The 26388-nt window shown below is 41.6% G+C and overlaps 1 protein-coding gene across 4 annotated transcripts in view; it reads left to right on the forward strand.

Annotated features, from left to right (window-relative positions):
• The first annotated feature begins 4926 nt into the window (after positions 1–4926).
• The window catches only part of zgc:172136 (uncharacterized protein LOC566376 homolog), a 58481-nt gene continuing 37019 nt past the window's right edge, over positions 4927–26388 (forward strand). Inside the window, exons 1-2 of one of the 4 annotated variants that reach the window (XM_068045444.1) lie at positions 5457–5497; positions 7268–7323. The gene's annotated coding sequence lies outside the window, so the exon portion shown is untranslated. Of the gene's footprint in view, positions 4960–5412; positions 5498–7267; positions 7324–9255; positions 9295–26388 lie in introns of those variants that run through there. The other 3 variants (XM_068045446.1, XM_068045443.1, XM_068045447.1) reach the window with 3 other exon arrangements.

Below are 26388 nucleotides of genomic sequence, written 5' to 3' on the forward strand. Positions count from 1 at the left end.
TTGAACTGTTCTGGCAAAACACTATATTCATCTTGTGTTGTAAACGCTATGATTCTATAACAATTGTAGTTTACTCCCTTGCTACAGAGTGTGTATATTCTTTCTTTTGGGCCTCCTTATCTCGAGAGACAATGGATACGCGCCTGGAGATGGTCAGTGGTTTGTGAAGCAGCGCCTGGAGTGGCTATAAAGGCCAATTCTAGAGTGACAGGCTCTTCCACAGGTGCTGCAGAGAAATTTGTTTGTCGGGGCTGTTGCACAGTTGGCTCTCCCCTTGCGCCTCTGTCTTTTTTCCTGCCAACTACTAAGTCTCTTCGACTCGCCACATTTTAGCCCCGTCTTTATGGCTGCCCGCCAGCTCTGGCGAACGCTGGCAACTGACTCCCACAACTTGTGATCGATGTCACAGGATTTCATGTCGCATTTGCAGACGTCTTTAAAGTGGAGACATGGACGGCCGGTGGGTCTGATACCAGTGGCGAGCTCTCTGTACAATGTGTCTTTGGGGATCCTGCCATCTTCCATGCGGCTCACGTGGCCAAGCCATCTCAAGCGCCGCTGACTCAGTAGTGTGTACAAGCTGGGGATGTTGGCCGCCTCGAGGACTTCTGTGTTGGAGATACGGTCCTGCCACCTGATGCCAAGTATTCTCCGGAGGCAGCGAAGATGGAATGAATTGAGACGTCGCTCTTGGCTGACATACGTTGTCCAGGCCTCGCTGCCATAGAGCAAGGTACTGAGGACACAGGCCTGATACACTCGGACTTTTGTGTTCCGTGTCAGTGCGCCATTTTCCCCACACTCTCTTGGCCAGTCTGGACATAGCAGTGGAAGCCTTTCCCATGTATATGGTCATAGTGGAATGATGATTGATTTTTTTTTTTATTAGGTGGAATTGGATTTAGGGCTCTACTCAGTTTCCCCCTGCCCTGTAGATAATGGATATTTTAGTATCACCTTCACATTCTAACTTTATATCCAAGTCAACTACATTTTCTTGATAACTATTTGATAACATGATTCCAACATTCACCAAATATCTATCATGTAATGTCATCAGTCTATTTAAAAATGACTGACAGGATTTAGTTGATGAATGTTAACATGGTTATAAAGTGCCCAACCCAATTTCACAATTTTTTTTCTCCACAGGTAATAACATTCAAAAGTCTTTCTAGCTCAGACAGTATGGGAAAAGATTTAAATTGAAAAGTAATCCCATGCTAAAATGCTTAATTGTAACTAAGAACAACCCAATCTGGACTATTTGCTTTCTGATCAGGGATATTTCTGACACAGGTAGAAAACTCATCAATGGGATGGAATTTCCTGAAGGTTCATAATCAGGAAGATAAACCTGAAGTTATGCCTATTTGTGCGCTCATTTGCCAATGTCCATTTGTGCATAAATTTACTGCTAATCTCATTAACAAATAGTTTCTGCTAATTGCACTTGTTTGCAAGCCTTTGAGGATCCAAAAAGTAAGCTGGATTTTTTGGGTGCAAGTATGCCTGGATGAATGCAGCTCCAACAACAATCAAGAAGCTCAACATCAACCAGGACAAAGTAGCCTGCTTGATTGGCATCCCATCCACCACCTTAAACATTCACACCCTCCACCGCTGACGCAAAGTGGCATCAGTGTGGACAATCTACAAGATGCACTGCAGCAACTCACCAAGCCTCCTTCGACAGCACCTTCCAAACCCACGACCTCTGCCACCTAGGACAAGGGCACCAGATGCATGGGAACACCACCATCTGCAAGTTCCCATTCAACTCACACATTATCCTGACTTGGAACTGTATCGCTGTTCCTTCACTGCCACTGGGTCAAAAACCTGGAACTCCCTCCCTAACAGTACTGTGGGTGTACCTATACCAGATGAACTGCAGTGGTTCAAGAAGGCGACTCACCACCACCTTCTCAAGGGCAATTAGGGATGGGCAACAAATGCTGGCCTTACCAGTGATATTTACATCCCAAGAAATAAAAAAAAGGACACCAAGTGGTACATTTTGAAAGGTTTTGAGTGATTATTTTTAACCTAAGGAATTGACTACTGTACCCCAATCTAACTCGAAAATAGTTAGTATATTTTCAAAAATCATTTTCAGTAATTTAAAGTCATTACTCATAGATGGTGGATTGACCCTGTGGGACAAAATTGTTTTGTGATACACCCATTTTCAGCTGCAGTAATCAAACTTTACCAAGCTACCATTTTTAAATAGATCAAGGAATATTTTTTAAAAAGTACTGCCTGATTACAATGCTTCATGGTAGATTTTGTATTTGGTGATATGCAAATACAGAAACTCGGGGGAAAATAACACTTTTCAAAATGGACCCAATTTGCACTGGATTCATTGCACCCAAAGTGGAAACTCTATCCCAGCATGTTTAAGAACATGCAATTGCGGAAGCCTTTCAATTGTTAATGTAACTTTTACTGAGGCCATAAAAAGTCACTTAAAGAAACAGAAAATACAATGCAGATCTCAGCAAGGGAAAAAGATCACAAATAAAATACTAGAAAAATGATGTTTTCCTGCTGCACCTAAAATTCTAGGGTTTAATTTTACACCCATTTTGAATTAGTGTAATCACAGGAAACTCTTTAGCCTGTAATTTTCTTTGTTCTTTCGCTAGCTATGAAGAGAGGTTGAGCAGATTAGGATTATTTTCATTAGAAAGACGGAGGTTGAGGGGGGAACCTGATTGAGGTGTACAAAATCATGAGAGGTATAGACAGAGTGGATAGCAAGAAGCTTTTTCCCAGAGTGGGGGATTCAGTTACAAGGGGACACGAGTTCAAAGTGAGAGGGGAAATGTTTAGGGGGGATATGCGTGGAAATTTCTTTACGCAGAGGGTGGTGGGTGCATGGAACGCTTTGCCAGTGGAGGTGGTAGACGCGGGCACGATAGCGTCTTTTAAGATGTATCTAGACAGATACATGAATGGGCAGGAAGTAAAGAGATACAGACCCTTAGAAAATAGGCGACAGGTTTAGATAGAGGATTTGGATCGGCGTAGGCTCGGAGGGCCGAAGGGCCTGTTCCTGTGCTGTAATTTTCTTTGTTCTTTGTTCTGAGGGTGATACCATTACAATAAACTGAGGTGTGTTCGGGAGCAGGGATTGATAAGCATAAATAAAAGAGGAAATTTAAATATACTGTAATTACATGCATAACATACTTAGATTAGATTAGAGATACAGCACTGAAACAGGCCCTTCGGCCCACTGAGTCTGTGCCGAACATCAACCACCCATTTATACTAATCCTATATTCCTACCAAACATCCCCACCTGTCCCTATATTTCCCTACCACCTACCTATACTAGTGACAATTTATAATGGCCAATTTACCTGTCAACCTGCAAGTCTTTTGGCTTGTGGGAGGAAACCGGAGCACCCGGAGAAAACCCACGCAGACACAGGGAGAACTTGCAAACTCCACACAGGCAGTACCCGGAATCGAACCCGGGTCCCTGGAGCTGTGAGGCTGCAGTGCTAACCACTGCGCCACTGTGCCGCACTTGATCTTTTACACTCCAATTATGAATGATGCTGGGTGAAAATGCACAGAAAATTCTACCCCAAGCATGTTTAAGGTTCTGCAAACTAAACTGGCCTGTGAAATTTATGCAAGTAATTTCAGTCATCTGACATGGAGTGTACACTTTCTGCCAGTAGCGGACCATGCCACTTACCCAAGCAACAGTCAGGGACTTGGTACCCTATATATTTAAAACAACACAGATTATCAGCATTAAATGCTGGTGAGCTTCCTGCTACTTGACTAGATAGGAACACGTGTCAGTTTGGGCATTGGCTTGCAAGTTTATGTAGAAGTAAGGAATGACTTAAGCTGTCACTGATAGACAACCAGGCAGCAGCAGTGATTCATGAAGTACCATAGGTCTGCCCACATTCAGACTTTAGATGATAGAGTATGCCTCAAATGATTTACCCCAGTTTCAGATAGATTATCCTTGAATGAAATGACCCAGTGTGTCTTCAACCCAAGGAGGATGGTTACCAGTTCTCACCAGGCCACTGAAAAGCATGGCTTTGATCTGCAGTGGGTAAACAGCACAAACTCACCACAAATTCCTCCCAGCTCATCATGAAGTCTGCGAACCTACTGGCACCACTTTTCTGACACAAGCCATTTGCCATAACTAGCTGAAGACACAGAACTACAACAGCACTTATTTGTCTCTCCAATTTAATCTTCTATCTCGAAATGCTTTTCATACCCAAACCCCAACTAATAACTTCCAGCTGTCATTAAAGACTCAGTATATTCATTAGCTAATTAATGGGGATCTGCCTTCATTGTAGTGAAAGGACATACTTTGATAGCTTGCCAGCTGTTGTGATGTTCTAGACACCCACGTGCTATGCCATTTAGTAAGTTTACAGGTCAGCAACTGCTTTATTCCAAATCCTTATTTGAGAAGCATTCACAGAGGTTTGCCCCCCTCCCCCGTGATTCTCTCTCCAAGGAGCTGAGGAGGGTCGGGTTTATCCAAGACGGACGCTCCCTCCTTTTAGCCACAAATGCACCTCACAGTTTAATCCTAAAAGTTGAACATAATCAGCTAAAAGGCTCTGCAGCAGGGTTTTCCATTTGCCAGTTAGCCTTGTAAAGCAGACTGCTGACAGCAATGAAGCAATCTGCTCCTGTTCAATACTGTGCGCGCGTGGCATCCCCCCCCCCCACCCGCCCCCCAGCGAGCACGCGCGCCGTGAACGCTTTCGAAGTTATGCGCGTTCTTGTTCCCCTGCTGGCGCGCGTGCACGTCCAGAGAACGCGGACGCTCACCTTTTGTGTTCCATTCACAGAACGTTGGGGATTTTGTAACATTTCTGCTTGGAATCCCACCACTGGCAACATTCTATCAGGAACTCATTCACACCATTGATGGGCAAGGACACGCCGCCTTTGGTTTGTAGCCATTTCTGTAAGACAACGAAGTGCCTGAATCTTTACTCTGTATGTTAATATCTCGCAACAAACTCGTCTGTTTACATTTATAAAAGGCGCTAAAATGGATACACTGACATTGTGTGGTTCATTCACAGAACCGAGCTGACTGAAGTGTTTACTCCGTGACTTGTGCTTACCGCTGGGAACCGCTCACTGTCCCCGCAAGACAGGGAGAGCAGTTGTCACAAGCATCTATTTATTGGAGGCGGGGTAATCAGTTATGCTTATTAAACGTGACGCCGACGAATTTGTTGTTAGGAATGACAGGGTGACGTGCACAATTAATAATTTTAGCTTTATCTAGTTTAAGTCCTTGTCTGGGAGAAAGAAGAATCTCCCTTGTTTGAGAATGGTGGAGCCGGGAGAGGGTGGGTGTTGTGTGTGTCAAACCTGTTGTTGGTTACACTCGGTGTAGAGCTGGAGTTAGCGCGCGTACAAGCTTCAGGTTTCGACTCACCTCTCGCCAGCAACACACACATTCTGCAGACAGTATCCGGTGAGTATCAATATATTTTCATATTGTCTTTTTCGGGAACGAATGGATTGATATTTATTTATGCGAGCTGTCATAGTACAGAAAGTTACTGTTTGATGTATGTTGTGGGAGGCTCCTTTTTATTTTGTTCATGGTTTTGGATACACTGAAGCTTTTATGAAACTGATTGAGTGATGAATTGGCAAATTCCACTACTGTGAACTTGGTGTTTCAACTGCTTGTTGGTGTTTAAGACATTTTATTTTGAGAGTCGGGGACGTGATTCAGAAGTTGCGATTAACATTGTTTGGAGTGTCTTGGTAATGTAGGCGTTTATCTGTTGATTCTGAATATTAAAACCATCCAGTGAAGGATGAAAAGGGATATCAGTCTGGTTATTGAACGGAACCGTAAATTTCATTTGTGATCTTGTTCCCCTTTCATTCTGGGTTTCAGAAAAGGGGAACTAGTTATAATTAAATATGTGTCGACTGATGTGTTGTCAGTTACTCTGTATAATTAATTTGTATAGTTGCTGTAACCTTTTTTGTTATTTTTGTAAATGATTAATTTTAAAGAACACAAGCTGATTTCCAACAAGCAGCTCAAACTCCAGAAACGCCTTATGGTCAATGTTTCCTTATACAGTATAGGAGCATATATTTGCTTCTTAATAAAATATTTTGCTGTAACCGAGGGGGTTAAATCGTTTGATGGCTACATTGGACCGTTAATTATCATTTGACAAAAATAACACCAGGAGAACTTTGGTCTATTTAAACATATTCATCTGCCTGTATAATGGGGAAAAAACATTAGTAACAGTGGTTTCAACTTAGATTCAGGTCGGTATCACTTCAAATGGGAAGATATAGATTGGCAATAACTGACGTTGTTGCTATTGTAGTAAAGTCTGCGATTTGTGTCTTTGGTTTAATTTTCTCCGGGACAGTGAATGGATTTACTGAGCAGTCACTGACACTATGCTGCACGCAACATCGTGGGCGTGTACAAATATTGAAGCTCGATTATTTAAACAACTTCCATCGACTTGCCTTGTTACGTCATTCGTTGCCAAAGGCTGGGAAATACCTGGAGTTAGTCCCGGTCCGACGGCATTGCTTCGCCGCAAATTTCGTTTCGGCTCTAAACCGCACTCCGGCGAAGTAACTTCATGACGTCCCATGCCGTTTTAAACAAGAAAAGCTTTCTATAATGTTAATGTCAAGCAGTTGTACTGTGTGATAGATTATGTTTAGTTTTAGAGATACAGCACTGAAACAGGCCCTTCGGCCCACCGAGTCTGTGCCGACCATCAACCACCCATTTATACGAATCCTACACTAATCCCATATTCCTACCACATCCCCACCTGTCCCTACATTTCCCTACCACCTACCTATACTAGTGGCAATTTATAATGACCAATTTACCTACCAACCTGCAAGTCTTTTGGCTTGTGGGAGGAAACCGGAGCACCCGGAGGAAACCCACGCAGACACAGGGAGAACTTGCAAACTCCACACAGGCAGTACCCAGAATTGAACCCGGGTCGGTGGAGCAGTGAGACTGCGGTGCTAACCACTGCGCCACTGTGCCGCCCTCATTACTTTTAATAGGTTCGAGAGGAATGCCTGGAAGGAACTGGAAATTGACTGTTCATTCTCCCGAAAGTTGAATTTTCTCTCGTTTTAATATAAATCAATTGGTGGGATGTTTCATTTATGTGTTTAAAAATACAGACCTTTGGCGTGCCCAACCACTGAAATTATGTTTTTTTTTAAAAAAAAGAGACAACGAGTATAAAACATTGCATCGGAAAAACAAACAGTGGGAAGTTTCACACGGTAAGCTTTTATTCTATGATCGGTTGCTAATTTGGTGGTGAGGGAATGAGAACTATTCGAATAACATTAATATGCATTTATATAGTGCCTTTAACATAGTAAAACATACCAAGGTGCATCACAGGAGTTTAATTAGACAAATCTGCCACTGAGCCAAAGGAGACATTGGGATAGATGACCAAAAGCTTGGACGAAGACATAGGTTTTACGTAGTGTTTTAAAGGAGGAGAGAGGTGGAGAGGTTTAGGGAGGGAAATCCAGAGCTTGGGGCCTAGACATTTGAAGGCACAGTCACTAATGATGGGGCGAAGCAACTGTGAGATGGACAAAAGGCCAAAATTGGAGGAACGCAGAATTCTTGGAAGGTTGTGTGTCTGCAGGAGGTTCTCATCAGCTAATGGGAACAGCTTTTCTGTGTCCACCAGGACTTGGAGGGATTTGAACATCTGGGTGAGAATTTTAAATTTGAGAGGTTGCGGAACTTGGAGCCAATGTAGGTCAGCGAGTGGAGAGATGATGCATGAATGGAACTTTGTTCGAGTTATTATACAGGCAGCAGAGTCTTGGATGAGTTCAAGTTTATCACATTGACTTTCTGTTTTGGTATCTGCTTGATATCAGGTGGCATTTATGTGTTGTGTAAGGACAGGACGAAGCTTGGCTACGGTTTCCCCCACCCCCTGTTTCACCTGCTGTGGACGAATAGCCCGTTAACATTTTACATATGAAGAATGGATCACTGGAAAAGATACTGGAAAGAAACTGACATCTATCAACACACATCCCAACAGATATTGTCACTTGAAAAAGAGACCGCTTTAGTTAGAGAATAAATTACAGGGTAATTTGATAGAGATCTTTAGAGAATAATAGACTTTCATTTATATAGCACCTTTCACAACCTCAGGACATCCCAAAGCACTTTCTAGCCATTAAATATTTTTTAAAGCATTACTATTGTAATGTAGGAAGTGCAGCAGCCAATTTGCGCACAGCAAGCATCCACAAACAGCAATGTGATAATGACCAGATCATCTGTTTCAGTGATTTGTTGACTGAGGGATAAATATTGGCCGGGACACCAGGGAGAACTCCCCCGCTCTTCTTCAGAATAATGTCATGGGATCGTTTATGTTTACTTGAGAGGGCAGATGGGGCCTCCATTTAACCTCTCATCTGAATGATGCAACTGACTTTCCTGTGGTTGAGGGGATGTAGATCAGTAGAGAGAGGGAAAAAAAAAGAGTACCTGAAACTGCTCCCACCACCCACAACTGATGTATAATTACCACTACTTGATATTCTCTCCAGACAAAACGTTTTGGAAGGACAAATTCCAGGATTTCACTGCTGTGTGTTTCGCCTCCAGTTAAAAATATAAAACCAGCCACAAGTGTGAAATTTGCCAAATCTAAAACAAAATTAAAAACAGAAGTGAGATGTTTCATTTCAAATGCTTCCCATTACGTTTTACCAATATCCTAATGATAACATTGTGGTAGATGCAGAAGTGGTGGTGGAACAAGTTACCCCTGCTATGCTTTTTAAAATTGTCATGTTTGTGTAATGTATATTGATCTCAGTAGCGTATGCTGTGTGTGCTCCTGGCTCAGGTTGCTGTCGGTCAGAGTAGGGGACAAGGATCAGAGGTTAACAGTATAAAGAAACAAACTGCAGGTTACCTTTTATACGTGGCTTGATGATGAAGTTACAAATCTCTTAAAAAGAAATACTGATGATCACACTTTAATTTCTCTCGAGCTGGATTGTGGGACACTTTATGACGTAATGTGGCATTTGAGGTAAAATTGTTATTGGTGGTTTCTTCCTGTAACTATGGAGCTAAGCAGGATTGTACCTTTTAACACTGTTAAAGCTGCTGAACATATTGGGTGCAAGCAGAAGTCAAAGAATATGCAGAAAATGCACAGCAAATCCATCAGCATCTGTCGGGAGAAAAGATGATTTAAGGTTTTGGGTCACGCCTTTTGTCTCAACAGGTTTTTTTCCCCAGATCTTGACTGATCGGCTGTCTATTTTTAGCATTCTATTTTTATTTCAGACAGCCAGCATTTTAAATTTTCTTATTAGTAACAAGCAGGTTGGCCACTGTATATAACATTTTATCATTTTCATTTCTTTTAGTAAAGGTCTTGTGCATGTATTCGCATTTCCTGAACAACTTTTTGTGTTGTGATTTTGACTAATTGTTAATGACAACATTTACAAAGGCCATTCCCTATGTATATACTTGAAAAGGCAGTGGAAGCAGAGTCTTTGAATATTTTTAAGACAGAGGTAGATAGATTCTTGATAAGCAAGGGGGTGAAAGGTTATTGGGGGTAGGTGGGTATGTGGAGCTGAAGTTACTTCATGATCTTATTGAATGTTGGGGTCGAGTGGCCTACTCCTGCTCCTAATTTGTATGTTTGTACGCCTCCAGCCCCCACTACTAGTAGCACTGTACAGACACTCTATCTCAGCACTGAACTGCTGATCCACTTTTGGCTGCTTGCCTACCTTCTAGGCTTGTTAGTTCTATTGTTTTCAATTTTTGTCTACTTTCACTGCTTTCCTGATCCTGCCCCAAGCCTTGGCCCTCCTGGTGCTGTCCTCAAAATTTTCAAACTACTGGCTCTAGAACATTTTTTTTCTACCTCCCAGCCACTGCAGGCTCATCCTAGCCTACTCTTAAAAAAGTTTAGCCCTCTTTTTTTTAAATTTACCAGCACCCCCACCCCGCCACCACACTTCCCCCACCCCCGGCAGATTCTCAGTTGCAGAATACATTGTGTAAAATCTTTAGCTCCCTTTCCTCTACCCAACAGATTCCAAGACCCGATCCCAATCTTTAATGCCCCATGCATCTTCCTCCTCTCCCCACAACGCTATCTGCAAAACTGCTGCCCGCTTACAGAATTTTTCCAACCTCTAGGTTCCCAATACTGAATTTTTAAAAACGTTAATTCCCTCTTTCATGAAGGTTTTTTTTTGTTCCCCCTCCCTGCATGTCCCTAACCCCAGCAAGCTTTACAATTTGCGACCTCTTCCAACAGGGGCTGGAAATTGGTTGGGAGGTAGGAGAGTAGGAATAAAGGGTATGTATTCTGATCAGTGGAATGTGACATTGTATTCTGCAGGGATTTGTACTGGGGCCTCAACTTTTACCTTATTTATCAATGACTTGGAGGAAGTAATGGCGAGTTGCACATCAAAGCTTGCAGATGACACTACGTTAGGAGACACAAGTAGTACAGGCGAGAGCTGAACGTTAAAGCGTTATAGAGTATGTAAGTAGGCAAAACAGTGGCAAATGAAGTTCAATGTTGACCAAGTGTGAAGTCATCCATTTTGGATCCAATAAAAGAAAAGCAGAATATTTTGTAAATGATGAGAAACTCAGAACTGTGGACGAGCAGAGAGATTTGGATTTCCAAGTACAAGGGCTATGGGTCAAAGTGTTCCCTGTCACCAGTCTTAAATTTGTTTTTGCTCACCAGAGCCGGGGATTGGGATTAATTGGATAGCTCTCTCTCAGTGCCAGTACAAGCACGATGGGCCTTCTGTGCTGTGATTCTATGACCTGTTTTCCCAAGACGACTCTTCCACCTTGCATGTGCAATGTTAAGAATGATCTACTAGATCATGTGTGTGTATCTATGTTTATCTACATACTGTTTGCTATTTTGTTCTTTGAATTATTGTGTAAATATGTTTTGATAAGGTAGAATAAGGCAATACAATAGTTTTTAACATTCAGTGTACACACCAACTCCTTATATCTAGGAACTATTTCTGAAAGTCCAAATTTGGTGGCCTTTGTTACTCAGAGTACCACTAATCTGTCTGCAAAATATACCTTTCAGAGTGTAAAAGACAAATTTAGTGCCGGTGACTTGGACGTTTAGTGTCAATGACACTTACTAATACATTTGATATGTAAGAGAATTAAGGTGCGATTATACACCGAGTTCTGTTCTAACCATTGCTTATGGTCACGCTGACGACATTTCTTCACAAAACAGAAAACCTTCACATATGTGCTGGCTCTTGCAAGCAGTCAGCTTTCTGCAGTTGCATTTTGTTACATTTTAGGAGTTTATGGCTTTCTTAGTAATGCACAACTTTACAATGAATTATGGCATAGAAATTGTACTTTTTCCGCAGCTCATGATCAGAAGAAAATCTGAACTAGTTAAGTCTGATTAAAAATTCACGAAGCCTTTCTTTGTGGAAGGAGTGCAACGTAGGACTGGTCGTAGTGTCTTTAGTTTTCTCCCTAACCCCTCCTAGTGTTCATTTTATAGTACAGTTAGATAGGGGAATCCTTATCTGGTTTGTGTCTGTGTTTTAAACAATTTAATTAGTGTTTAATAGTGTAGCGTGTAATGAAAAACTTGAGAGAATACAAGAGAAGCTCTTTGATTTACAACATGGGGTAAACATTTGCCTGTTTAGTATTCCCAAACTGTAGTCCAATGTTGAATGATAAAGGAATAGACTTATTAGCTGGTCCCTCCCTGGTGACGTTGCTGATGGGTGATCTGAAGTCTGGAGCACCTTATTGAGCTGTTAAAGATATTGCTGTTTGATCTGGCCTGTCACTTCTGAGGCTACTGCTCAGATACAGCCTGTAGGGAAGTTGCCAAACAATAGCATCCTATGGTCAAATAGAGGCTAACTGTTGAGGGAAGTTTCTTTAGATTGACAACCACTTGTAAATCCCTAGCTGCTGTCTTTTGGGGAGAGGCTAGGCTATAAAGATAAAAGCAAAACACTGCAGATGCTGGAAATCTGAAATAAAAACAAGAAATGCTGCAAATACTCAGCAGGTCTGGCAGCATCTGTGGAGAGAGAAGCAGAGTTAACGTTTCAGGTCAGTGACCATCAGAACTGGCAGAGGCTAGAAATGTAATAAGTTTTAAGCAAGTTAAGCGGGGGTGGGCAAGAGATAACCAAAGAGAAGGTGTTGATCGGACAAGGTCACAGAGAATTAGATCTCCAGAGGAGATGAGGTCAGTGACAGTCCTGTGGACAGTAGCTTGACGTTTGGTGGTGGGGGTCATGGTCCAGGGGGAAGTAGGAAGAAGTGTCTGAGAGTTGGCGCTGAGCCTCTGCAAGGTAGAGCTATAAAGAATTCCCCTATAGTTCAAAAATCTGTCTATCTCAGCTTTGAATATATTCAATGACTCAGCCTCCACATCTATCTGGGGTCGACCATATCAAAGATTCTCGACCCTCAGAAGGAATTTGTCCTCATCTCTTTCTTAAAAATAGCCAGACCAATGTATCATACTTCAATCAAGGTAAGGAAATTATGCTAAGTCTTTATAGTTCACTGGTTAGGCATTATTTAGAGCATTGTATCCAATTCTGGGTTCACACTTTAGGAAGCATGCAGAGGATATACTGGGAATCCAGGAATAAGGGACTTCAGTTATATGGAGAGACTAGAGAAGTTGTGATTGTTCTCCTTAGAACAGAAAAGGCTAAGGGGAGATTTAACTGAGGTGCTCAAAATTCCAGGGGTTGTGATAGAATAAAGAAAGAAAAACTGTTTCTAGTGGCAGAAGGGTCAGTAACCTGAGGACACAGATGGAAGGGATTGGCAAAAGAATCAGTGGGGAGGTGAGGAGCTTTTTTTTTAAAGCAGAGAGTTGTTTAAGATCTGGAATGTACTGCCTGAAAGGGTGGTGGAAGCAGATTCAATAGTATCTTTCAAAAGGAAATTTGATATATATTTGAAATGGAAAACTTTGCAGGTCTACAGGGAAAGAGCAGAGGAGTGGGACTTAATGGATAGCTCTTTCAAAGACCAGGTATAATGGGCTGAATCGCCGCCTCTTGTGCTGTATAATTCTATGATATGATTTAATGAAGGGGGAGAATACAAACTCCTCCTTGTCTGACTACAAATTTTGTTTTAAAAACCAAAACTGCTTTTAAGTTTTGGTCCTCTATCTAAATCAAATTGTTACACTAAATCAAAGTAAGAAACTTGTATTTTTATGTAGAGTCCAAATATTACACCACTTAGAGTCAAAAATATTTTAGACTTGTTTAAACGCTTTTTGTTTCTGTGTTGTCTTTCTGTTTTATTTTCTATCTGCTGAGGAAAGGAAAGAATAGGTGGTCAGTATTGTAACTTAATTTGACTTGAAGGCTAGTCACATTCCCCAATCTTTTTTTTGCCTGAAGCTAACTCGTGTTGAGATTCAGTTCCAAGTGTCAGGGGTTATTGATGCACTTCACTTGTGTTTGAGCTTGAAAAGTGACTGTTGATGGGATAGAAGAACTAAAGGCCTGCTCGGGTATGAAATTGAAACCCGACCCGACCATATCCAACCTGAACCCGAGTCCTTTGATTTTGTTTCCCTGCACCCGACCCGACTACCGTAATAAAGTTAATGCTATCAAACAGGTTATTGTGCTCTACCTTGTCCAAATGTTGTGATCCTCTCTTCCAGCAGCACATTTCCCTCCTTGACGTCCCGGCTGAATGTTGAAATATTGAAGATTATTTCCCTCCCTGAGCATGGCAACACCGTGTCCACGTCCAACCTGACCCAACCCGAGCCCGAATGCCGGACCTGGAATAGAGACTCGACCCGACACACGTCGTCAGGTCTGGTCGGGTTCTGGTTGGGCAGCCTTGCTTTAAGAAGAACTATATGCATATGCACAAACACCCAGCTGAGATCACCTGGTAATAACTGGGGCTGAACTCTGGTTGCCCTAGTTTTCTTTCTTCTGCTCTACCCTGAATCTATTGACACCATTAATAGTGCCTTGGCAGAATTTGACTCACCCAGCACATACTATGCATTTGTCTTGAATTCTCTTGGACCGCACCACTCCAGGAACGTGCGAGTGGAGTTGCATTTTGCTTTTTTAGGTGAAATTTTGAATTATATTGAGAGATGCTGCACTGTAAAATGGGAGACTTTCATTTTGAGGGCCAAGTGTCTGTATCAAGTACTCAGTTTACACAGCTAGATGCAGAGTAATGTTCTCTCTACTTTACCCCAATAATGGCCCTTCACCAGAAACTTGGAAGCAGACTCACCAAAGCACAAGTGCAACATTTTCCATTTTCCCACAGCAGTCACATCATGGCTTCTCTGAATGCAATTTCCATTCAGTGTCAGTTTTGTGCTGTCAGTTCACGCCATGTAGGAATTGGGTTTAGACTGTCCAAATGCACTTCACACAGGTGTTAGTGGACAGACTTCTTTCTGCTCTGTCTAGGCTGGATTTAAACTCCGCTCGCAGTGGTGAACAGCAAACATCCTGACCCACTGCTCCATCATCCATCCTATGTCCTGTTATTGAACAGCAATATGTTGCATTTATCTAGTGCCTTTAACATAGTAAAACATCCCAAGACGTTGTTCACAAGCAAAATCAGACATAATGTGACATTTAGACAGGTGATCAAAAGCTTGGTTGAAGAGGTAGGTTTAAGGAGCATCTTGAAGGAGAACAGAGAGGTAGAGAAGTGGAAAGGTTAGGGTAGGAATTTGAGTTTAGGGTCCAGGTCAGGGGTTGGCAGCCCGCGGCTCTGAAACCACATGCAGCTCCTTAACATCTCAATTGCGGCTCCCAACCTTTATCGGCCGGTTCTCATTTTCATGACATTTAAAAAGTCGAGGGAATGTCAACTCAAAGAACTAGAAGGTAACCCAATTTTCCTGGAATCAAAGATAAATGATTAAGATAAACTTCACTGTTTCAAATGATTTTCTTAATGAAAAATGGCATTGTGGAGTTGGAGGAGCCAGTTAGAGGCCTGAGGCCCAGGCCGCACCTGGGTGCCCACTTGCTAGCTTTCCCTGTGTAGGCTTCGCCCCTGCCCACAGCAGCGCCCCCAGGGTCCAACACAGTGCCTGCTGAATCCAGGCCGCTGCCATCATCCTCAGCCGATACCAGGCCCGGTCTGTTGCTAAGGCAACAGTGCTTCATGTCGGCGTGGCATGTGTGTGGTGTCTTTCTGTGCTGTAGAAGATGACGTGATGGGAGGCAATTGCCCAGGAGTGAGAGAGAGATCAGTTAATCAAAGGAGCCACACTCACTATGTTGCTAGAATTTCTTTTAAATGCAAAATCTGTAACATTTTGAAATATAAACAAAATAACCTATGAAATGAAAAAAGTATAAATTAAATCTCAAAATTGTAAAAAAGACAAAAAATGCCAATACAGCAATCTGAAATAAAAAATAGAAATGTAGACCAGGGTCTTCCTGCCACTATTGGAGACCAACCTTCCAAAACTTGGGTATAAAATGAGCAAAATGCTTGGATGTAACTTTTTTTAATATACAATCTGCTGGATATATAGAAGGACCACCAAGAGAGGCAAGGGGACCTGATAGTATCGGAAAATTCGAGAAAGTTAAGTCCCTAGTAGCAAGAATAAGTGGTTTTTAAGAGGATGACGGCCTATAGTATTACTGACAAATTTAAAATATAAAAAAAATTGTTACAAAATGTATGATAATAGACAAAAAAGATTCATTTTTTATAAGTAAATTTGTTAGATGTTTTATTCAGAGTAGAAAATAGTTGTTTTGTTAATTTTAATTTTTTTTTTGTCTTGTGGCTCCGAACAGTTTGTATTTTCGGCAAATTTCTTAAAAAGGCTCATCAGGTTAAACAAATGTGCTGACCCCTGGTGTAGGTAGTTGGAGACACGGTCAACAATTGGAGCAATGAAAATGGGGAATGTGCAACAGGCCAGAATTGGATAAACACACTTGGAGGGTTGTAGGGCTGGAGGAAGTAACAGAGTTAGGGAGGGGGCAAGGTCACGGGGAATTCTAAAACTGAAATATTTTATATTTATTGAAACTGAGTAGAATGCAAACAATGTTTGTATTTATCTCTTTAGTATTGCAGAACGTGTATGATAAGGTTATCTTTGTAGATTTTATGTTTTTTTTTGGTCTCTTTTTAATCCATCCAGAAAGTGCAGTCAGTCAGTGTAGCAGTTGATGCCATTGCAGCTTTGCGGTCCCGCTAAGAGCCCAAAGAGATTGACTATCTGGAGGGTAAGGCAGGCAATGTCCGGATTTCCTCCCCTAGATGGGAGCCCTCATCCCAGTCATTATTCATTGGGTATTTTGATGTAGTACTACATATGTTTGTCCATGCCTTTGTCCTATTTTGGAATAAGTTTGAAGCATTCAATCCACCTACATAATTCCCAGCTCAATCAGAAATGTTTCTGAGCAATACTTGACATTGGTTGTGTGTCACACTCAACCCTGTATATCAAACAGAGCCACTGATAACATCAGTTGGGAATTACCCCCAATTTAAAATTTCCGGCAGTTTTCTCTGATCATTTCAGTTATTTTAATTTGGGAGAAGGATTTTTTCCCACTATTTTTCTTCTGAAGGTGTTGGTTTTTATGGGATGAGTGGTCCATTGCAGTATCTACCTGTGTGTGGAAACCCCAATGGAAATAGCACAAAATGCAGTCTGCTTGAGCTAAAAATTTTAAATTACTGAAGAAAATAAGGAGACACCTTCCCCTCTCTCTTCTACCTACATCTCCTTCCCCCAAATTACTAACTGCATTAAATCATCTGAAGGGTTTCCGGTCTCCTGTTCCAGACCTTAGATCTCCAATCTTCAAGGATCATTAAAAAAAGACCTTGGGTGCAGATGTCATAGCTAGCAGCTGTTCATCCATTTCTCTACAACCACACTCTTTTTTTTTATGGTGGCCAAATCTCACTGTGCCCTGTCTGTGTCAGTCATGTCTGCACAGTTCAAAATTCTGACCCGCGTGGATTGTCCTGCAGAGGTGTGTGTGTTACAATACAGCTTGCCTCTACACTTGGAACTTTTTGTAGGATATATTTTTAAAAATTGACAAAAGCAAGCTTGAAATATTTAAAGTGAAACACTCTATGATGTTTGTTTAACCACTGTGTCATCAGCTGAAGTGCCATGGAGGCAAGCATACAGGGAATGTCTCGACCTTCACCTCTTGTACAAAATGTCGCAATGCTGCCACATTTCAGCAGTGATGTTGCTATGCAAGGTTGTCCATAAACCTGCTTATGCCTTTTGCTCCGGAGAAACAGGACTGCTCAGAACCTCTTTTTGACGTGTAACATGAAAGGAAGCCTTTTGTGTTTGTGCTGCAGGAACCCCATTTACCCACTGTTGGGAACATTGCGCAATCTTTTCTTTCACCATGGAAAAGCGATGTACATTGAAGCACTTGTTCCACCACCTTTCTCATCTGCGATATCTTGAAATATTCACCAATGTGGTTGTGCCTTGTCTAAAGCTGCATTTCTCTTGCTAAGAATTTTGCTGCTTATTGGTTTACTTTTTTAAATTGATGTTTTGAATGAGCTTTAGACTCTCATCATATTCCTACAAATCATTAGGCAGCAGTGTGAAAGAAATGAGTGATGGAGGGGTGGGGGAAATAGGTCCACTGGTGAATCCCTTGTGTGATAGGTTTAAGTAGAGCAAACAGCTGTCCTCCTGCGAGCAGGTTAGATGAGCAGGTTAGTGGCCTTACATACTCGGGATACCATTACAATATTGCAGCTGACGTGCATAGCTGGGTAAAGCCATCCCTTGTCAGCTCTGGTCTGGGGGCAGAGAGTCACCAGGAAAATACATATATCATCGATGTCACCAGGTTTACTTCGTGTACTGGTATCAATATGCAATAGGAAAATCTTTAAGCCAATATGCTTTAGAAGTGTGGTGCTCTTGAATCGCTCCCACTATGTGCCAATTGTGGCTTAGTAGGTATCGCTCTCACACCAGAGACCTGTGCCCATAATCCAGGCTGACACTCCCCAGTATAGTACTAAAGAAGTGCTGCACTGTCTGAGGTGCCATCTTTCAGATGAGATGTTAAATTGAGGCCCCGTCTGCCCCTCTTGGGTGGATGTAAAAGTTCCTGCTGCACTCTCGCCTCTGAATCAAAAGATTGTGGCTTAAAGTCTCACTCCAGAGACCTGAGCACAAAAATCCAGGCTGACACTCCAGTGCAGTACTGTGGGAGTACTGCAGTGTTGGCTGTGCTGACTTTTGGATGCGACGTTAAACTGAGGCTCCATCGGCCCTCTTAGGTGGATGTTAAAGATCTCGTGGCATTATTTCGAAGAAGAGCAGGGGAGGTCTCCCTGGTGTCCTGGTCAATATTTATCCCTCAATCAACAACACTTAAAAAAAAAAAATTATCTGGTTGTCATTTTCTGATTGTGGAACCTTGCTGTGCACAAATTGGCTGCTGTGTTTTCTACAACAGTGGCTACATTTCTAAAGTACTCAATGGCTGTAAAGTGCTTTGGAATGTTCTGAGGTTATGAAAAGCATTATATAAATAAAATCTTTCAAGTCTTTTTATTAACAGTGAAGGATCTCTAAACATCGAAGATTTCATCCCCAGGTGTTGTAAAACTCAAACCAAGTTGGGAAGGGCAAAATCTCTTGCTGGGTGTTTTTACTAAGAGTTCAAAGAGACACAGTATAAGTATTTTACACGACAGTTTACTGAAATGCTTTTTAGCTTTTAGCTAACATTTTACCAATTTAACCTTTCACACTGTATATTGTTTCTGGAATTCTCACGCAATTTTTGAGACTTATTAGGCCAGTGTTCTCTTTGTCAGACCATTTGTGCATTTCAATGGTGCTGTTTTTAAATGTGTGACATATATAGTACCAGATGGAGAGTTGCCAGGCTGTAACCTAATTTTTTAGCTTTAATTTGCTTTGATACCATCTGAGCTCCTTGATTTATAGCCTTGTAATTCACTGCCAGGTATCCATTATTCCTAGGTCTCATGATAGAGAGGGAGGAACTAACCCACCCCGTTCCAAGATTCTTCTGAAAACGCTGTCCGACACTGGAATTTCAGCTGTCCTCTGGCACCTTGCCTAAGTGACCATTCTTCATTTGAGCCTGAAGAATGGTAGTCAATGGTAATTAGTGATGGTGGAAGCAATTCGGTAACACCAAGAGATTTAACTAGGGGTATCTGGAGGCTGCGTTACAGCTAAACCTTTTCCTCCCCTCATCTGACAGCCAGATATACACATTTCCAGTAAAGGGTCAGAGTGGAGACCTTTGCAGTTCATCTCCCCGCCCTGCCCCTGTCATCTTCCTTATCCAGGGGCACTGAGGGCAATTATAATGTCCCTGCTACTGCCTTTGCTGATATCAGCTAACATGACACACATCCTGGGAATTGTCCCTATCCTTTCTTGACCTGTGTGGGTCAGCAGCTCACTCTTTCTCCAGCTGAGTCATTTAACTTCTGATTAAAAGAAGCCATCACACAATAGTGGGCCTCTTGATCAGGGCCACCTGTTTTGCTGCTGCTTTGAGGCTGGCAATAGAAATGTGACGTTTTGGCTTCTAAAGGTCTTGAATGCACTAGGGTGGGGGAGGGGGGTATTCAGGTTGTGGGGGGTGGGTGCGGGGTGCTGTTCAGGTCTGTGGGAAATGGGGCTGCTTCTCATCAGGCAGCCTGAGATGTGTTGCAAAGATGGCAATCCCTATCAGCAGGTGAATGAAACAAAATACTGAAAACTAGATGGCAGGGTTTGTGTTGCTTTCTTAAAGAAAGCTGGTTGAGCTGTAACAAATTCAATCCTTACTGGTGTATCCAGTAAATATGCAACATTTATTGAGCATTTATTGAAGCTTCAGTTGACTTTATACATGAGTAAAAGGTACTCTGTGCATCAATGGCCAAATAACCTTTGTGTACAATTCTCAAAAATGTGTTACTAGCATAGTTTTCTTGTCAATTTACAAATCTAAAAGTCCCATCCACCAAATTGTTCAGAAAACAATCAAACTAAATCCATAGTAATTCAGCTATATTATCCGGTGTCACATTGTTTAGCTTGCTTTGTAGCTGAACAAAATTGTGCTTGCGCTGAAATTGAAAGAAATGTCACTTGTGCAAGATGAGCGATCCAGATTAGATTTCTGCCCCGTTTAAACTTCAGTCTAATTCTAATTTATGTAGTGGAGAGAACAGGATCTGCTGGAGCACTGTGATGGATATAGATTCTGTCACAATTCAAAAATTCCAGAGTACAGTGCAGAATATCTAGGACTGCGCCTGATCCGGAGAAAGGCAGATACAAAGGAAAAACTTGAAAAATTGGGGCTATTTACATTAACATAGAGGAGATTACAGAGTAATTTCACACTGTTTAAAATTATAAAGGGATGGGACACGGTAGACATAAACAGACTATTTACAATGGTCAGGGGTGGTCCAAGGTGAGGGACAAAGATTGAAGATTGAATGTAAGGGATTTAGGAGAGAACGCAGGAGACTTTGTGAAGGTGTGGAATGCACTGCTGGAATTAGTGACTGAAGCAGAGATCTTGTCAACATTTAAGAACAAGTTAGGTAGGTGGTTGAAAGCAAGGAGGCTAAAAGGATAACAAGGGAGTGGAAAGCATTTCTAGAGGCAATGACTGAAGCAGAGATTATATCAACATTTAATAATCTGATGGTTTAAGAAAAGGGGAGTTAAAGGATATGGGAACTGAGTGAGCAGATAGGATTTGGGCTACTCCTGTGAAGGATAAACACCAACATGGATTAGTCAGGCTGAATAACCATTTTCATGTTGTATTTTTATGTAAAATCACATCTATATAATTGTAATATTTAACGCAGATCTCCTGTGGTGTTGCTCAGAGTGAGCTGTTTTCTATATTCATAGGGATGATCAACAAAGTGTGACAGGGAAAGTGTTGCGGGGAGCAAGTGTGATGCCCACAGGACATGCTGACTATATACAAGACTTTCAATTACAGATTTGTAATGGCTGGTCACTTTAAATTTGATTACTGCATATTGTGAGCAAATATCCCTCCGTTGCCTGTATCCCTCTGCTAACCTCTTTTCCACATGTAGGAGAGGATATATGCTAATGACTGGTATGCAAAAATATATCACTTCAAACAATTTCTACGGTAATAGTCCTGCTTTCCAGATAAGTAGAAACCACTTAAAACAGACTGCTAGCTTTGTTGTGAAATCAATCGATTGGAAGGTAAAGGGCAAGGTAACATGCTGTGACTTTACCTTATGGACAGAGTTCAGAATATTTGAGCAGCTCTATTTAAATATGGCAGTCAATACTTCCTATTTTCAAATTCAAAGAGTGTGAGAGGTATGTTGCAAACGGCGTGGGGAGAATACCTGGTGGGATGCTTGGTTTTGGAACCGTTACTGTTACCAATTTATATCAATGACTTGAATTCAGAAACTCACGGCAAATTGGGCATTTTTTAACCAAAACTGGAGGGGTAGTGGAATCAAAAGAGATAGCCCAGAAATTACAGGTTGAGTTAAGATAAATAGGTGAGAAACAGGCATTTTGATTTTCATGGGGGTGCCCCCTTAATTGGCCTGGAGACAGGCTCATCATCCAATTGAAGATGATGGGTGGGTTCTTGAAGCTGGAGGGGCAAATACAGGCCTTCCAGTTTGAAGGGAGCAGCAGGCTGCAAAAGAGGGCAAGGGAGAGGTGCTTCAAAGTGGAAAATCCCAGTTGGCCTCATTCGGCCCTTAATGAGCTGAACTGGCTACCTGCCTCGTGGATGGGTAGCCCTGCTGCTGCCACCCTTTCACATGTGTATTTTTCAAGTGATCAATATTTTGGAATTAATTTCCAAGCACAGTGGTGGGATTTAAGAAACAATTGGATGATGCACTGAGGGATGTGTAGGGTTGTTCTGGTGGATGAATTAAGATGAGCCAAATGACTTCCTTATGGCTAATTTAGTAACCTGAAACTCCTTACAGTTTTACTAAACTTGTTGGGTGCCTTGTATTCATCAAGAAGGTTAAATTGTTATAATAGGAATGTAAAATGCTTTTCTGTTTTGTTATTCGGCTTTAATAAATGGCTTGACTTTCTTTTTAGAACTATGCATGTTGGGATAACCTGTCCCCTATCAGTTAAATTACTTGCTGAAAGGGGTTTTCAATCTGATTTGCTAAACTGAAAGTTTCCTGCTTCAGAATTATGTTTGTGTTTGTTGTTCTGTGAACTTTAACTTTAAGTGAAAACTTTTGATGGTGCAGATTTTTGTTTTAAGTCTATCTTCATAAATCTATGTATGACTGTCCTTCATCTGCACCAGGAAAGAACATAAAACCCAGAATGGGGAAAAAGGCTTAAAAAGCTCAGTCATTTGTTTTTCAAACAAGATGTTAAATCAAGGCCCCGTCTGCCCCCTTGGGATATAAAAGACTCTATTTTGAAGAGCAGGGGAGTTCTCCCAGGTGTCCTGGGCAATATTTATCCCTTGGCCACCATCACTAAAAACAGCTCATTGCTGTTTGTGGGACTCTGTATGCAAATTAGCTGCCGTGTTTCCCTACGTTCAAAAGTAGCTACACTTCAAAAACAAAAGTACTTATCGTAGGTTGTAGATTCTTGGTTATAAAATGATTAATGTACTTTTACACTTTATAGTCACTTCATATTATATTTTGGAAAACCTTTATTTAAAGAACTACTGTGCCAATAACTGTTTGTGCCCGCCATTATTACAGTTACACAAATGGGCCGAAACATGTTTCACTGCACGGGCTGGTGAACTTTTTTATTTTCCTTTTTCCATTTCTCTTGGCCAGTCCTCTGCCCCCTGAAAACATGGATCCATGCTGAGCTACAGTGGGCCCACCTTGGCCATAGAGCCATTTCCTATGCCATCCGTGGCTTTACTAAAATCATATTTATGACACTGATTTGGACGTGTTAGAAAATAGCAGAAGTGTATTCCTTCACTAGGATTTCCATAAGGTATAAAAGCAAGCCAGTAAAATTGTTGTACTGTATCCACCTGAGTGATAAAAGCTACCCTGTACAATTGTAGATTTTGTCTTTCCAAGCTCGAGTTGTGTCTAAAAGGAATATCTTGTACTGTATGCAACACAAGGGATGATGTTTTGCCATTAGGAGTGAAAACTTCTATTGGGATACAGTAATAGTCGCCTTCAGTACTTTGCCCAAGTGGCTGCTCTTCCTGTGAAGGTTTATAAAAGTCTCAGCAGGCTATTTGACTGTGTAGGGCATTGCAGCCAAGTTTAGACCTGTTGGCAACCATTGTGTATTTTTCAGGAGAGGTCATTGATGGCCTTTTGAGAGTGGGAACCCTGGCTGATTTTCTTTCCCTCCATCTATGCCCAGGGGCACTGAGGCTAATGGCACCCCAACTTTTCCTGCTCCCCACTCCATTATGGGCTACCAGCTAACAGCATAGAACAGGGACTAAATTTTAAGACATTTCTTGGTCTCTCTGGCTTAACACAACATCCTGTGCTGCATTTATTAAGCTAGTAGAATGCTACTTCTAGCAGAAAGTTAATGCTAGAATTGTTCATGTTTTTCACTATTTTCAGCTGCATTTATGCATCAGTCTGAGTGTGATGCGGATAATAGTGACTTCATTTATGCTGTAAGAGTTAAATTTTTTTTCCCTTCGTTTTCTTCTTTCCCAAGTGATGAGCTCGGACAGTGAATGTTGGCAACTTACTTGGGGTTGGGTGACATCACAGTTGAGCCCAATCGTGACCTTGCTGACCTCCAGAGACCCGCACCTCACTGGATAACTGTAAGGAGTGGGAACTATTGTTAATTTACCCCACCCCCACCCCACCCCTCTAATTTAAGGGTGCGTAAATCAATTTTAATGGCCCTTTTCCCTGGTTAAAGGCAAACCCGGCTTAGGACTTGGAACACAAGGGATGCAGCACCTAATAAATTGAGTGTGGTAGCTTAGTAGATGTGGCACTGGGCTAGCCACCCAGAGACATTGAGCTCGTGCTTAATAAATCTGGTAATACGTAGCATCAGAAAATAAACATGAAAGCTGCCAGATGGTTGCAAAAACCAAAATGCTTCACTGATATCCTTCATGAAAGTAAACTGGTCTGGCCATACGTGATGCAAGTCCCAAATTTCGTGGCTGATTCTTAATGCCCTCATGGCAACTGGGAATGGACAATAAATACTGCCATGTCAGTGTTGACATCCCAAGAAAATAAAAAAAAAGGAAATTACAGTATAGAAGGATCCCATTCTGGTATCAGCTTTACAACTCTTCCTGTTCTCCCTCTCTCTCTTTCCATTTCTTTGACATTTTCCTCCTTATCCTGAGTTCTTTCTGGTCTGTATCCGTTTAAAAAATGCAATATAATTTGGCAATGTTACGTTCTAAGGCTTCAACAATGGAAATGAAAGCAGTTCTGTTGTATTGATAGCTGAAGTCAGACGTATGTTGATGTCCTGGAATTCCCTACCTAACAGCAATGTGGGAACACCATTGTCTCGTGGACTGCAACAGTTCAAAAAGAAGGTCGACCATCACCTTCCCAGGGTAACCAGGATGAACAGTAAATACCAGCCTTACCAGTGTTGCCCACATCCTGAAAATAGAAAAAAAGGAAAATTGCTGCCTCCTTTTTCTTTTCTAAACCATTCTTTAACTGGTAGATTTTGCTTTTAAAACTTGTCATTTTCTATCTGTTTTTCTTCCTTTCTCCCATCACCCCCCAACCTACTTTCCTACCAACGATACATGGAAAAGGAAGTTTCCAAATATCGAAGTATAAGTACTGAAATATTTCAGCATCTGAGTGATCTGACTGCAGTATAAGTGATTACCTGGACTGATGTCAGGGTTTTCCTTTTGAAGTCGGTCACATGTATTGGAGGTAAAGGGAACTGTACATATAGTAACAGGATGTCATTATCCTTTTGTCCATGTGTATGCCTGATTGACTGAATTTCTTTGGCACTGAAGTCTGCTAACACTGCTCAAAGAGGAATGAAATGTGCTCCAGTATAGTGTTCTGCCTGTAGTGTCCATCCTGGTACATTGTGTACATCCTTTTAATGACATATGTGCTCTTTGTTCTGTACAATATGTTATGCTTGTCTGCATTGTATGTGATAATGCATTTGAGGTCATTTGTACTCCTTCGGAAAGACTTTGTTCTATTTGAATCTACAGATCACGAAGTTTAACTGTAATAATTGTGTGTCGGCTTTTCATCCTTGAAGGATTTCCTTTTAGCTGATCTAATAACCGCATATAGACATTTCTAAGGAGTGTAAGTGATGCATGCCTGAAAGACTGACCTTTTTGTCTCAGAATTTTGCTCAAGAAGTTTGCACCCTGCCAATCCAGTGCCAACTCCTGATCACGATCCAGTGGCCCCCGGTGAAGATGCATATGAATGCTGGTTAGATTACAGTCGAATAGCTTGCCAACACCACCCATTGTTTAGGCTTGAGCAATAATTAAGAGTGGACCCTTGGGCAATGGCACCTTCTGTATCAGCTGGAGCATTCAGGGAAATCTGATGATCTTCTGAATTTTGTAGAACCAAGGGATTCCAGTTTGAAAACTTATTTACTTACATAGAATTGTGTAGAACTAAGACATGGAAACAGGCCATTCGGCCCAACAGTTTCTGCTCCACATAAGCCTCCTCCTAATCTACTTCATCTAACCCAATCAGCAAAACCTTCTATTCCTTTCTCCCTCAAACATTAAAAAACACAATTCTCCTATCTGTCATTTGCTGATGATAAAAATATCTCTGCTACAAATGCAACTGCTTTCTAATCTAGTTGCCAGTAGTTTGGGTGAAGTGGGGGTGGGGTGGAGATTTTGCAGACAAATAATCAGTATTAAAATGGATGAAAAGCTCAAAGGTCTATCAGACACCTAATGTGTATGATTACAATGAATTCGTGCAGCTTGAATCAGTGGGTCGTTGATACGTAGGTTAATGTTCTGTAACTCATGAGTTACAGATCTTCGTAGTGTCCCGAGCATCAGTCGACTAATTTGTTTGGTTTGTGATAAAGACAAATAATGAGTTTATTGAGTCAGGCGCCACTGTTTATCACACATCGAGTCTTTAATAACTGCACTTTCATTGGATAGACATATGGATGTAAATGGAATAGTGTAGGTCAGATGATCGGCGCAACATCGAGGGCCGAAGGGCCTGTACTGCGCTGTAATATTCTAATT

This window comes from Heterodontus francisci, chromosome 13 (genome assembly GCF_036365525.1).
Source record: "Heterodontus francisci isolate sHetFra1 chromosome 13, sHetFra1.hap1, whole genome shotgun sequence".
NCBI lineage: Eukaryota > Metazoa > Chordata > Chondrichthyes > Heterodontiformes > Heterodontidae > Heterodontus > Heterodontus francisci.